We start from the raw sequence: 14,214 nt of genomic DNA, 5'->3' as shown, positions 1-14,214 counted from the left end.
GCCATGAATTATGAAATATGAGCAGATTAAGATGTGTTATTTTACATGTTGGAGTCTCTCACTTGGTCACAGTCATATTTGAGGGCCTAAAATACTGAAAACCTTGTCAAAAAAGACATTAAGCTCCAAAACGCAAATAATATAATAAAAAAATGTCCATAAATCATGAATTGAGCAGTTTATGATATTGTTTTTACATGTTGGAGTCTCTCACTTGGTCACAATCATATTTGAGGCTCCAAAAGACTGAAAACCTTGCAAAAAAAAGTTATCAAAGAGATTAAGCTCCCAAAATGTAAATAATCAGCTGAAAATGTCCAGGAATCATGAAATATGAGCAGTTTATGATATGCATTTTACATGTGTGGGGTCTCTAATTTGGTCACGATCATATTTTAGGATCTAAAATATTGAAAACTTTGCAAAAAAGAAAGATTAAGCTCACAAAATGTAAACAATAAGATGAAAACATCGATGAATCATGAAATATAAGCAGTTTTAGATATTGTTTTTACATGTTAGAGTCTCTCACTTGGTTTAAATCATATTTGAGGGTCTAAAACATTGAAAACCTTGCAAAAAAAAGTTATCAAAGAGAATAAGCTCCCAAAACGTAAATAATAAACTGAAAATATCTATGAATCATGAAATATGAGCAGTTTAAGATGTTGTTTTTTACATGTTGGGGTCTCTAATTTGGTCACGATCATATTTGAAGATCTAAAATACTGAAAAACTTGCAAAAGAAGAGATTAAGCTCCCGGAAAACCAATAATAGGATGAAAATATCCATGAATTATGAAATATGAGCAGTTTTAAATAATTTGTTTACATGTAACGGGTCTTTCACTCGGTCACTATCACATTTGAGGGTCCAAAAGACTGAAAACCTTGCAAAAAAAAAAAGTTATCAAAGAGATCAAGCTCCCAAAATGTAAATAATCAGCTGAAAATGTCCAGGAATCATGAAATATGAGCAGTTTATGATGTTTATACATGTTGGGGTCTCTAATTTGGTTACGATCATATTTGAGGGCCTAAAATACTGAAAACCTTGTCAAAAAAGACATTAAGCTCCAAAAACGCAAATAATAAAATAAAATAAAATGTCCATAAATCATGAATTGAGCAGTTTATGATATTGTTTTTACATGTTGGAGTCTCTCACTTGGTCACGATCATATTTGAGGCTCCAAAAGACTGAAAACCTTGCAAAAAAAGGTTATCAAAGAGATTAAGCTCCCAAAATGTAAATAATAAACTGAAAATATCCATGAATCGTGAAATATGAGCGGATTAAGGTGTGTTATTTTACATGTTGGAGTCTCTCACTTGGTCACCATCATATTTGAGGGCCTAAAATATTGAAAACCTTGTCAAAAAAGACAGTTTAAGCTCCAAAAATGCAAATAATAAACTGAAAATATCCATGAATCATGAAATGAGCAGTTTAAGATATTGTTTTTTACATGTTGGAGTCTCTCACTTGGTCTTAATCATATTTGATGGTCTAAAATATTCAAAACCCTGCAAAAAATAAAGCTCCCAAAATGTAAATAATCAGCTGAAAATATCCAGGAATCCTGAAATATGAGCAGTTTATGATATGCTTTTATATGTTAGGGTCTCTCATTTGGTCACAATCATATTTGAGGGTCCAAAAGACTGGAAACCTTGTAAAAAAAGACAGTTTAAGCTCCAAAAACGCAAATAATAAAAAAAAATGTCTGTGAATCATGAAATATGAGCAGTTTATGATTATTGTTTTACTTGTCAGAGTCTCTCACATGGTCACGATCATATTTGATGGTCTAAAACATTAAAAAAACCTTGCCAAAAAAGGTTATCAAAGAGATTAAGCTCCCAAAACGTAAATAATAAACTGAAAATATCCATGAATCATGAAATATGAGCAGATTAAGATGTGTTATTTTACATGTTGGATTCTCTCACTTGGTCACAGTCATATTTGAGGGCCTAAAATATTGAAAACCTTGTCAAAAAAGACAGTTTAAGCTCCAAAAACGCAAATAATAAACTGAAAATATCCAGGAATCATGAAATATGAGCAGTTTATGATATGCTTTTACAAGTTAGGGTCTCTAATTTGGTCACGATCATTTGAGGGTCTAAAAAATTAAAAACCCTGCAAAAAAAAAAAATTATCAAAGAGAATAAGCTCCCAAAATGTAAATAATCAACTGAAAATATCCATGAATCGTGAAATATGAGCAGATTAAGATGTGTTATTTTACATGTTGGAGTCTCTCACTTTGTCAGTCATATTTGAGGGCCTAAAATATTGAAAACCCTCCAAAAAATTAAGCTCACAAAATGTAAATAATCAGCTGAAAATATCCAGGAATCATGAAATATGAGCAGATTATGATATGCTTTTATATGTTGGGGTCTCTAATTTGGTCACAATCATATTTTAGGTGTCTAAAAATTGAAAACCTGGCAAAAAAGAGAGATTAAGCTCCAAAAAAACTCGAATAATAAAGTGGAAATGTCTGTGAATGGTGAAATATGAGCAGTTTATGATTATTGTTTTACATGTTAGGGTCTCTCACATGGTCGTGATTATATTTGAAGGTCTATAAGACTGAAAACCCCTGTGGTACGAACATGTACAATTTTGGGATTGAAGGTTATTGAAAATACCAATATTTAAGTCCTGAGTTTTAACCCAGGTTTGCCTGTATGCTTAGTAAACCGTCTGTAAAGTGAACACAATCTTCCAGACGAGCTTTTTGTTTGGTTCCTGGCACATCCAGAATGGTTTTATCCAACGTTTTCCCCTCCATTCGCTGTGATTTCTGAAAATGGGTTTCAGCAGACGTCAATAATCTTTTTTGTGGCACAGAAGGAGGGAAAGAGAAGGAGGTTTTGAGGGAAGGAGTGAATACAGATCACCGGCTGAGCGCGTCTGATTTGATAGAGAGAAGAGTAGAAAGTCGCTGCAAATTACAGGATGTTTTTATTGTATTTCACAGAGGGCGTCTTCAATTTCCCTCCTCCCGGCTCAAACTATCGCTCATTTTCAAGCCCCGACTCTCACCGTTCACCCTGCCAAAGTGGAGGACGGCATCGAGCGGGAGAAAAGAGGGGGAAATTTTCCCCGTGTCATTACTTTAAGAACAGAGATGAGACGGGAAGAGAAAGAGGGTAATTTAGCTGTTTGGGACTTGCTGCTAGGCTAATGGCTTCGCTAGGTCTCCGGTGCTAAGCTCAAACAATGGCTAAGTCCTCCTATTGACACATTAAGAGCAGGATAAAGAGCATAAAGGAGATACTGAGTGTATAAAAGATGTGTGGAGGCAGACGCAGGTTAAAATGAGCCTCAACATCTGCGACTGAAACACTTCTACCAGGTGTCCAATTACTCATGTTCTTCAAAACTTAAAAGTGTATTAAAAATACCTGTACTTGAACCTATTAGATCCACTTCAGTGTATTGAAGAAGAGACACCACCATTTGTTTCTGAGCACACTTTTTAAAACATGGTGCATTTCTAAAGGTACAAACAAGCAAGATTATTCAGCTATGCTATATCTGGATGGCCATTATATGGCACCTTTAAATATTCACTAATTTTCCTTTGGCTTATTCCCTTTATTCATCAGGAGTTGAAAGAGTGGACTGAACCGCCAACTATTCCTGCATATGTATTACACTCTCATTCACACACACACACACACACACACACACACACACACACACACACACACACACACACACACACACACACACACACACACACACACACACACACACATTTAAATATTAATAAATTAATTTAAATAAATGAAAACAACAAATAAATATAAATGAATGCATTATTAAAGTAATAGAAAAATAAATAAATAAATAAATAAAAACAGTTATTGCATGAATATTAATGCATTCATTTATTTTGAATGCATTAATAAATAATAAAAATAAATATATGTGCACAAGTAAATAAATAAATGCAAAATAAAAAATTAACAGCTATAAAAACAATGAATAGATAAAGAAATAACAATGCATTAATAAATTATAAAAAATAAATAAATATTTTCAAAAGTAAATGTGCGTAAATAAAAAAATAAAATAAAAAATTAAAGAATTTATGAAAAAATAAACAAAAACATTAAATGAATAAATAAAAAATAATGAATGCATTGATAAATAATAAAAATAAATAAATGTGCATAAATAAAAAAATCAAATATAAATATAAAATGTATAAATTAATTTAAAAATAAATAAAAACAAAAAATGGAAAAATAAATAACAATGGTTGATTACTAATAAAAATAAATAAATAATAAAAATAAATAAACGTGTATAAATAAAAAGATATATATATATATATATATATATATATATATATATATATATATATATATATATATATATATATATATATATTAATTTAAAAATAAGTAAATAAAAACAATAAATGCATAAATAGATAACAATGAATGCACTGATAAATATTAAAAATAAATACATAATAAAAATAAAAAAATGTGCATTTTTATTAAAAAAGAAATAAATAAAAACAATAAATGCAAAAATAAATAATAAAAAAATAAATTAATAAAACAATAAATGCAAAAATAAATAATAAAAATAAATAAAAAAATAAAAAAATAAAACAATAAATGCAAAAATAACTAATAAAAATAAAAAATAAAATAAAATAAAACAATAAATGCAAAAATACATAATAACAAATGCATTAATAAATAATCAAAATAAGTAAATAATAAAAGTAAATGAATAAAATATAAGTAAAATAAAAAATAAAAAAAAAACAATAAATGCATAAATAAACAACAATGAATGCATTAATATACAAATAAATAACTAAATGTGCATAAATAAATAAATAAAATATAAATAAAATAAAAAATAAAAAATTTGTATTTAAAAACTAAAAAAATAAAATATAAATAAAATAAAAATTGATTAATTGAAATAACAAAAAAATAAAAGCATTAATAACAATAAATGGAAAAAAATATTTTAAATAAATTAATAAGTAGATAAAATTTAAGTGTTTTTTTAGTGATTCATTAGCTTTAGTGATTCACTATTGAGTGTAAATGTGCAGATGAGTGTTGTTTTTTTACACTGCTGTTGACAGAGAGTTGAAGGTGACAGTGCGTGTGTGTCTGATTACCCGGCCCAGCAGCAGGACAGTAGCGGTCATCCAGATGCTCTCAGGCCTCCATTACTCTCGCAGTGTGAAGTCGCACCACTGAATGGAAGAAATTACACCGAATCTTCCAATCATTTAAAACGCCGGTCGCACCTTGCAGCTCGATCCCCTCCGAGCATCAAAAGACAGGGTTCTCTCTGTGTCTGCGCTCACACACACCAGTCCAAACAAAGGACAAGCGCTTCTCTTTCATTACTCTAAAGCACATTCAATGATCCACGCTTTGTCTCCGACTGCTCACAATTGGGGGAAAACTAGTGGCATCCCAATTACTGTCTGCACACACACACACACACACACACATACACACATATACACACATACATACAGGATTTCATCTGTTATTCGCAGACAATGTTGTTCTGTTGGCTTCATCGAACATGACCCTTCAGCATGCACTGGGGTGGTTTGCTGCCGAGTGTGACGTGGGTTGGGATAGGAATCACCTCCAAGTCCGAGGCCATGGTGCTCCACTGGAAAAGGTGATTTGCCATATCCAGGAGAAGGAGTTCAAGTATCTTGGGGTTTTGTTCTTGAGCATGGAGAGTGAGACTGACAGGCGGATTGGTGCAGCGTTAATGCGGTCGATGTACCGGTCCATTGTGGTAAAGAAAGAGCTGAGCTGAAAGGCAAAGCTATTGATTTACCGGTCCATCCATGGTCCTACTCTCACCTATGGTCATGAGCATTGGGTCATGACCGAAAGGACAAGATCTTGGATACAAGCAGCCAAAATAAGTGCCCTTCGCAGGGTGGCAGAGCGCATCCTTATAGATAGGGTGAGGAGCTCTGACACCTGGGAGGAGCTCAGAGTAGAGCCGCTGCTCCTCCACATCCAGAGAAGTCAGCTGAGGTGGCTCGGGCATCTGTTTCGGATGCCTCCTGGACGCCTACCTAGGGAGGTGTTCCAGGCATGTCCTACCAGGAGGAGACCTCGGGGAAGATCCAAGAAACGCTGGAGGGACTATGTCTCTTGACTGGCCTGGGAACACCTTGGGATCCCCTTGGAGGAGCTGTAGGGAGTGTCTGGGGAGAGGGGAGTCTGGGGATCTCTCCTAAGACTGCTGCCCCCATAAACCGGCCCTGGAAAAGCGGTTGAAATGAATGAATGAATATACATTCTTTCCTGTCATTCAGACCTGCGACACATTCAAAATAAATTGGGACAGGAGCTGTTTAGGGCAGTAATCAGGGTAAATTAGTTAACGATGTGATTTGAAACAGGTGATGTCAACAGGTGATTGTAGTTATGATTTACAAAAGCAGCATCCAAGAAAGGTCTAGTCCTTCAGGAGCAAAGATGGGCCGAGGATCACCAGTTTGCCAACAAATACGTGAGAAAATGATTGAAATGTTTAAAAACAATGTTCCTCAAAGAAAGAGAGGAAGACATGAGGATATTTCACCATCAGCAGTGCAGAACATCAACAAAGATTCAAGGAATCTGGAGGAATTTCAGTGCGTAAAGGACGAGGTCGTCAACCTAGGCTGAATCTCTGATCCCTCAAGCCTAGTTCACATTACAGGATTTTAAACATCAGCAGATCGCTGTGCCGTTCACACTACATGACTTGACTTTGTGTCGTTTAATCTCTGTGGTGTTCACACTACGCAACACTCTGCGAATGATCCACAAGAGGGGGGTCACACACTACATGATCTGACAACAACTCATTCCCCAACAGCTCATTCAAGCTACCAAACCACAGCCAATGAAAATTTGAGGGAGGAGTCGTCAGAAAAAGCTGAACACTATTGGCTGCTTGTGTGCTGATGACATCACTGACAGCGTTTCAAACTTTGGAGGAAGCATTTAAAAACATCGTCAAATCAGCGGATTCATCAGCGGATTAATCACTCATCTGCAGGCTCCAGTGGAGAGATACACAGAGAGTTTTTAATTTTTGTAATTTTATAACTCTTTGAAATAAAACTAACATATTTATAACACCCTGCCGTTTTCTAACTATGTGTATTTCTTTCTGACATTGTTATTTTTTTTTTTTATTACAAAACAGTAAAGAACTGAGCATTTCTGCCTTAAATTACCATATTGGTTAAAATGACTGCATGCATGTCTGATACTTTTCGCTCTGACTTTAAATATGTGTGCATTTCCTTGCCTAGCAACTTCCTGCTAACATAAACAAAACTTTCTGATGGCAAAAACATCAATTTACTTCAGATATCTTTCAAAACAGCAGATGCTGTGCAGTGAAATAGCTCCTGTTTGAAAGTGAAAATGAAAGCCGAGACCTTTAAGTGTTCTAGTATCTTAACTACGTATTTATAGGCTGTATTACCAAAAAAAGATTATATTTTTAGGGTAATGTGTCATTAAATATGATGCCAGACATTCAAAGCTTAATTTTAATATCTCAATAATAGCTTTGAATGTAAATATGTTGTGACAGTATGGCGTTTATATAAGAACGGTCAGAATGAGCAGTATGGTAACTCTTATAGTTACAGAATTCTAGTTCCACTGTTAATATAGCCTCCTCTCATGCACCAATGCCCATTCTGACCAATCACAGAGGTTTATGTTGAGCTCCTGAACACACAGGCATTCAGCTCATGCTGATCTGCTCTCTCATTGGCTGCAGCTCGTCACTACATCTGACCACACGTGGGGTTGAGTCGGCCGACTGCTCTGGAATATTTAGCATGCTAAATGTTGGATTTCCGTCTGCGAGGTGTTAACTTCCAAATCGGGCTCAAATCAGGCTTAAAATCCTCTAGTGTGAACTAGGTACCAGGCGGCACTACATCAAGAATCCTCAAGCACAATATGCTGCCTTCTTTTCCAGGACGTCCGTGCAGTCCTGGCTGCGGAGGATACAGGTAGTTGACTGGCCTGCTTGCAGTCCCGACCTGTCTCCAATAGAGAATGTGTGGCACAATTTGAAGCAGCAAATCTGACAATGAAGACTGTTGCTCACCTTAGGATTTGTTTGCAGGAAGAATGGGACAGAATTATTCCTGAAACACTTCATCACTTGCTGTCTTCAGTCCCTAAGCGTCTTTAAAGTGTTATTGTCCTTTAAAGTATAAGTGCTGTTGTCCCGTTGTGTCTGTGGGCTCAGCAGGAGCAGCAGTTTGAGCAGTTAAGGGGAAATCACGGATCCTTCAGTGCAAAAAAGCGTTTATTGATCTCCAAAGCCTGTATTTTATTATGACACACACTTTTGCACAAGCTGTTTTCGCAAGTGAAAAACTGTGCAGATCTACACAAACTTATACTATGAGGAAATTCAAAACAAAAGGCTCGGGTTTTGGTTTAAAGACAAAGGTTTCGAGTTTAAAAGAGCAACATCTCGCTCAGAGCAGTGCAAAACGCCTGTGGTTGTCTGTCACCGTACAATATACAGTGAAGCAAGTAAGTGTTGAACACGTCACCATTTTTCACAGAAAACATATTTCTGAAGAAGTTGACATTTTCCCCAGATGTTGATAACAACTAAATAAATCTGCATATGCAAAGAAAACAAATCTAAAGAGTGTACAAATGAAGTTCTGCGCAATAAAATCAAACCCCGTCTGAATGTCTGAAGTAGCTTTAAAGTTTAAATAATTGGTTGCTAAAGCATTGCTAGGGTGTTCTGAGTGGTTGCTAACACGTTGCTAGGGTGTTTTGACTGGTTGTTAAAGCGTTGCTAGGCAGTTGTAAGGATGTTTTCAGGTAGTTGTTAAGGTGTTGCTAGGGTATTCTGAATGGTTGCTAGGTGGTGATTAAGTCGTTGTTATGTGGTTACCAGGGTGTTCTGAGTGGTTACTAAGGCATTGCTAAGGTGTTTTATGTGGTTGCTAAGATGTTGCTAGGTAGTTGCTTGAGTGTTCTGAGTGTAAGGTGTTGCTAGGTGGTTGCTAGGGTGTTATGAATTGTTGCTAGGTGGTTCCTAAGTTGTTACTAAGTGGTTGCTAAGGTTTTGCTAGGCAGTTGCTAAGGTGTTCTGAGTGGTTGCTAAGGTGTTGCTAGGTAGTTGCTAAGACTGTTGCTAGGATATTCTGAGTGGTTGCTGGACATTGCTAGGTGGTTGCTAAGGTGTTCTGAGTGGTTGCTGGGGTGTTCTAGGCGATTGCTAAGGCATTTCTTGGCAGTTGCTAAGTGGTCTCTAAGGTATTGCTAGGTGGTTGCTAAGGTGTTCCAAGTGGTTGCCAAGATGATGCTAGGCGGTTGTTAAGGTGTTATGAGTGGTTACTAGGCAGTTGCTAACATAAATTACCATGGTTCTAGTGTGTATTAGTATGTTGCTAGCATGTTTTAGCATAAATTAGCATGTTGTTAGCATGGTTCTAGTATAAATTAACATGTTGCTAGCATGTTTCTAGTATAAACTAGCATGTTGTTAGCATGAATTAGCATGTTGCTAGTATGATTGGTATGTTTGTTAGCATGTTTTTAGTATGGATTAGTATATTGTTACTATGTTTCACAATTTTTCTTAGAGAACATTATTAAAGTCCTGTTGACTTGAAACTTCCACCAGAGGTTGGCAACAATCAAATGAATCCATATATACAAAAGAAAACAAATCTAATTAGTTTACAAATGAAGTTCTGTGTAATAAAATGAAATGACGGAAAGGAAAAAGTATTGAACACATGAAGAAAGGGAGGTGTAGTTCAGCAGGGAAAGCCCAGACAGCAGCTGAAATCTCTCAGTAGTTCTTCAGCAAGCCTCTGACCTTCCTCAGTGTAAACGAATATCAGCTGCTTCAGTCCAACATCTACATTAGCAGGAGGATGAAGATGAAACCAGGGTGGACCAGGGCCGTTGCTAGGGTCGGAGGAAATAAGTCTGTCCGCTCTGCCAACCACCAACCCAATCATTTCTAAATTCAATACCTTGCAAAATATTGATATTCAAAATCTATAATATATCTAGTAAGCGAATGCAGTTTACATTTTCTGACTAATTTGCATATATTTAAATTTATATGACGCACATTTTATTGATTAGTTATTTTATTTCACCAAAACTACACACATTTTATACTGTGGAAACAAATATTAAGCTTCATCAGTCGCTAGAACTATTCAGTTTGGCGAAACAGTGGTATTATTACCTCATTAGCTTCAGCGCCTCAAAACAATGACTGAATGATGACAGTGCAGTGGCGGGATTTTTTTTAACACCATGTGACAACAGTCTCACTGCCACCTGCTGATTATTTCATTACCCGACACAAATGCTGCGTTAAGTGAAATGCACGTGATGTATGTGATATTTTTAAGTACTTAGATAACAAGTATACCCCCCCCCCAATCGCAACGCCACCGGGGTGGACATTTCAGCAATACAATGATCCAAAACACAGCAAAAGAGACTCTCATATGCTTTCAGAGAAAGAACATCAAGCTGTAGAATGGCCCAGCCAATCACCTGATCCGAATCCAATAGAGAATGCAAAATAAAGCTCAGATTTGATAAACGAGACCCACAGAAGCATCAAGATTTTGACAAGTCTGTGAGAAACTCACACCTGAGCACTGCATGAGGCTTCATTCTCCAAATGAGAGGCGTCTTTCAGCTGCAGCACCAAACAAGACTTTACATAAAGCATTATATACACTTCAGGACTTGCTCCTGGTGTCATCTCATTATTTCAGCTAATATGATTGTAAATGAATGATGTGTTGTCCTCTCCCATTCACTGCGCTCTGAGTTTACCAGCTATGATGACTTCTGCTGCTGAGAAACCCGCAAATATGTGAAGGCTGCATGGAATATGATCAAATAATGAAGTGCTGAGGATGACAGATCAGCTTCTTCTTCTTTGCCCTCCAGACGTTCAAATGGGCCTCTCCTCCATTGTTGGGTCTCCATCTGGGCTCTGGGGGCGGGGTTGCTTTCGTCTGACGGCTGTAATTGTGTGGGTGAGGCCGTTCTTAAAGCGCAGCGGCTAATTGGCTGTAAATGAGTCCATCTGCTGTGATGCGGAGTTGCAGTGAGTCTGCAGTTCTCATGACACATCTGCATGGGTATTTAAAAAGCCTCCTATAGCTGACTCAGGTTTCTATATCTTTCCCAACTGACCCAATTTTCCGAAGACTGTCCTGGAAAATTCGGGAAAGTCCCATCGACTTAACATTGGACCAAACTTTGTGACCTCGTAACTTTGCGCCAGACTGTCATACAGACTTAAGGTTGAGCTTAAATAACTCAGACTACCAATCTGCCAATCACTGATCATCATACCCTAGCAACCACTTATGGCACCCTAGCAACTGTCCCATAGACGTCCATTGTAAAAAAAACTGCCATTGACTTTACATTAGACATACTAACAACAAGCCAATCCATACTAGCAACATACTAACAGCATACTAATTCATACTAGCAACATGCTTATTTGTACTAGCAACATGCTGATTCATACTATAAACATACTAGCAACATGCTAATTCATACTATTAACATACTAGCAACATGCTAATTCATACTATAAACATACTAGCAACATGCTAATTCATACTATTAACATACTAGCAACATGCTAATTCATACTAGATCCATGCTAACAACATGCTAATTTATGCAAAAAAATGCTATTTCTAGCAACTACTTAAAAAACTTTGGCAACCACCTAGCAACACCTTAGCAACCAACTGGCAACACCTTAGCAACCACCTAGCAACGCCTTAGCAACCGCCTAGTATCCACTTAAAACACTTTAGCAACCACCTAACAACGACCTAGAACACCTTAGTAACTGCCTAGCAACACCTTAGCAACCACCTAGAAAAGCCTTAGTAACCGCCTAGCAACCACCTAACAACAACCTAGAGCTCCTTAGCAACCACCAAGCAACACCTTAGCAAACACCTAGCAACTGCCTAGTAACACCTTAGCAACCTCCTAGACACACATTAACAACCACCTTGCAACACCTTTGCAACCCCTTAGCAATACCTTCGCAACTGCCTAGCAACCACTCAAAACACTCAAGCAACCACTCAGCAACACCTTAGCAACTGCCTAGTAACACCTTAGCAACAGCCTAGGAACAACTTAGCAACCTCTTAGCAACACCTAAGCAACCACATAGCAAACAACTCACAACACCCTGGCAACCACCTAACAATGATCTAGAACACTTTGGCAACTGCCTAGCAACACCTTAGCAACCACCTAGTAACACCTTTGCAACCTCTCCAAATATTAGCAACTACCTAGCAACACCTTAGCAACCATCTAACAACACCTTAGCTACCACACAGAACACCCTAGCAACCACTCAGAACACCTTAGTAACTGCCCAGCCATGTCTTAGCAACCACTCAGAATAAAGTTTACCATATAGTTTGTCTGCGAACTTTACTTTTCTAGTTATAGTTCAAAACAATCAAAAGACTGCAGTTTTTGGAGTATGCTTTGTGTAATCTCCGTAGTGTTGTCTAGTTAGGGAGGGTGGACAGACTGCCACACAGAGAGAATGGAAATCATGCTGGAATGTTGCAGGAAATTTGGGATTATGTGTGATCTCGGCTGCAGAAACACACACTGGGTGGCAGAGTCCAACATCTGCCATAGATTCAGATGGGGTGAATTTATTTCTCTCTCACTAATGCTCAAAACACACACACACACACACACACACACAGATAAAGATATTTTGAAGAATGCTGAAAACCTGTAACTACTGACTTCCATAGTATTTGTTTTTCCAACTATGGAAGTAAATGGTTACCGCTTTTCAACATTCTTCAATGTATCTTCATTTGTGTTCAGCAGAAGAAATAAACATAAAGGTTTTAAACAAGTGAAGATATTTTGAAGAATGGTGAAAACCTGTAACCATTGACTTCCGTAGTAATTGTTTTTCCTACTATGGAAGTCAATGGTTAACAGTTTTTAGCATTCTTCAAAATATCTTCATTAGTTTCAGACCTGTGTGTGTTTCTTTCTTCTTCTTCACAAGTGAAGATATTTTGAAGAATGCTGAAAACCTGTAACTATAGACTTTTGTATTATTTGTTTTTCCTACTATGGATGTCAATGGTTACCAGTTTCCAGCATTCTCTAAAGTATGTTCATTTGTGTTTGGCAAAAGAAATAAACTCATAAAGGTTTGAAACAAGTGAAGATATTTTAAAGAATACTGGAAACCTGTAGTATTTGTTTTACCTACTAAGGAAGTCAATGGTTAGAGGTTTCCAACATTCTTCAAAGTATCTTCATTTGTGTTCAACAGAAAAAAAACTTAGAAAGGTTTGAAACAAGTGATGACGTTATAAAGAATTTTGGAAACCTGTAACTATAGACTTCTGTATTATTGTTTTTCCTACTATGGAAGTAAATGGTTACTGCTTTTCAGCATTCTTCAAAGCATCTTCGTTTGTGTTCAACAGAAGAAACTCATAAAGGTTTGAAACAACTGAAGATATTTTGAAGAAACCTGGAAACCTGTGACAATTGACTTTCATAGTATTTGTTTTTCCTACTATGGAAGTAAATGGTTACTGCTTTTTTAACAATTTTCAAAGTATCTTCGTTTGTGTTCAACAGAAGAAATAAACATAAAGGTTTGAAACACGTAAAGATATTTTAAAGAATGGTGAAAACCTGTAACCACTGACTTCCGTAGTAATTGTTTTTCCTACTATGGAAGTCAATGGTTACCAGTTTTCAGCATTCTTCAAAATACCTTCATTTGTTTCAGACATTTATGTGTTTCTTTCTTCTAACACAAATTAAGATATTTTGAAGAATGCTAAAAACCTGTAACTATAGACTTTTGTATTTTTTGTTTTTCCTACTATGAATGTCAATGGTTACCGGTTTCCAGCATTCTCTAAAGAATGTGTATTTGTGTTTGGCAAAAGAAAGAAACTCATAAAGGTTTGAAACAAGTGAAGATATTTTAAAGAATACCGGAAACCTGTAGTATTTGTTTTATTTACTAAGGAAGTCAATGGTTACAGTTTCCAGCATTCTTCAAAATATCTTCATTTGAGTTCAACAGAAAAAAAAAGAAAAGATTTGAAACAAGTGATG

The 14,214-nt window shown here is 36.3% G+C and overlaps 1 protein-coding gene across 4 annotated transcripts in view; it reads right to left on the bottom strand.

Annotated features, from left to right (window-relative positions):
• bcl2l16 (BCL2 like 16) overlaps positions 1-14,214 on the bottom strand; it is a 58,874-nt gene that overhangs the window by 17,694 nt on the left and 26,966 nt on the right. The window contains exon 2 of one of the 4 annotated variants that reach the window (XM_087262680.1): positions 5,175-6,296. The exons of the other annotated variants lie outside the window; for them this stretch is intronic. The gene's annotated coding sequence lies outside the window, so the exon portion shown is untranslated. The remainder of the gene's footprint in view (positions 1-5,174; positions 6,297-14,214) is intronic. 4 annotated transcript variants of the gene reach the window in all.

Source organism: Danio rerio, chromosome 8 (assembly GCF_052040795.2).
Source record: "Danio rerio strain M-AB ecotype USA chromosome 8, GRCz13ab, whole genome shotgun sequence".
Taxonomy (NCBI): domain Eukaryota; kingdom Metazoa; phylum Chordata; class Actinopteri; order Cypriniformes; family Danionidae; genus Danio; species Danio rerio.
Note: the sequence above shows the minus strand (reverse complement) of the source record. Positions and strands in the feature narration are given on the sequence as shown.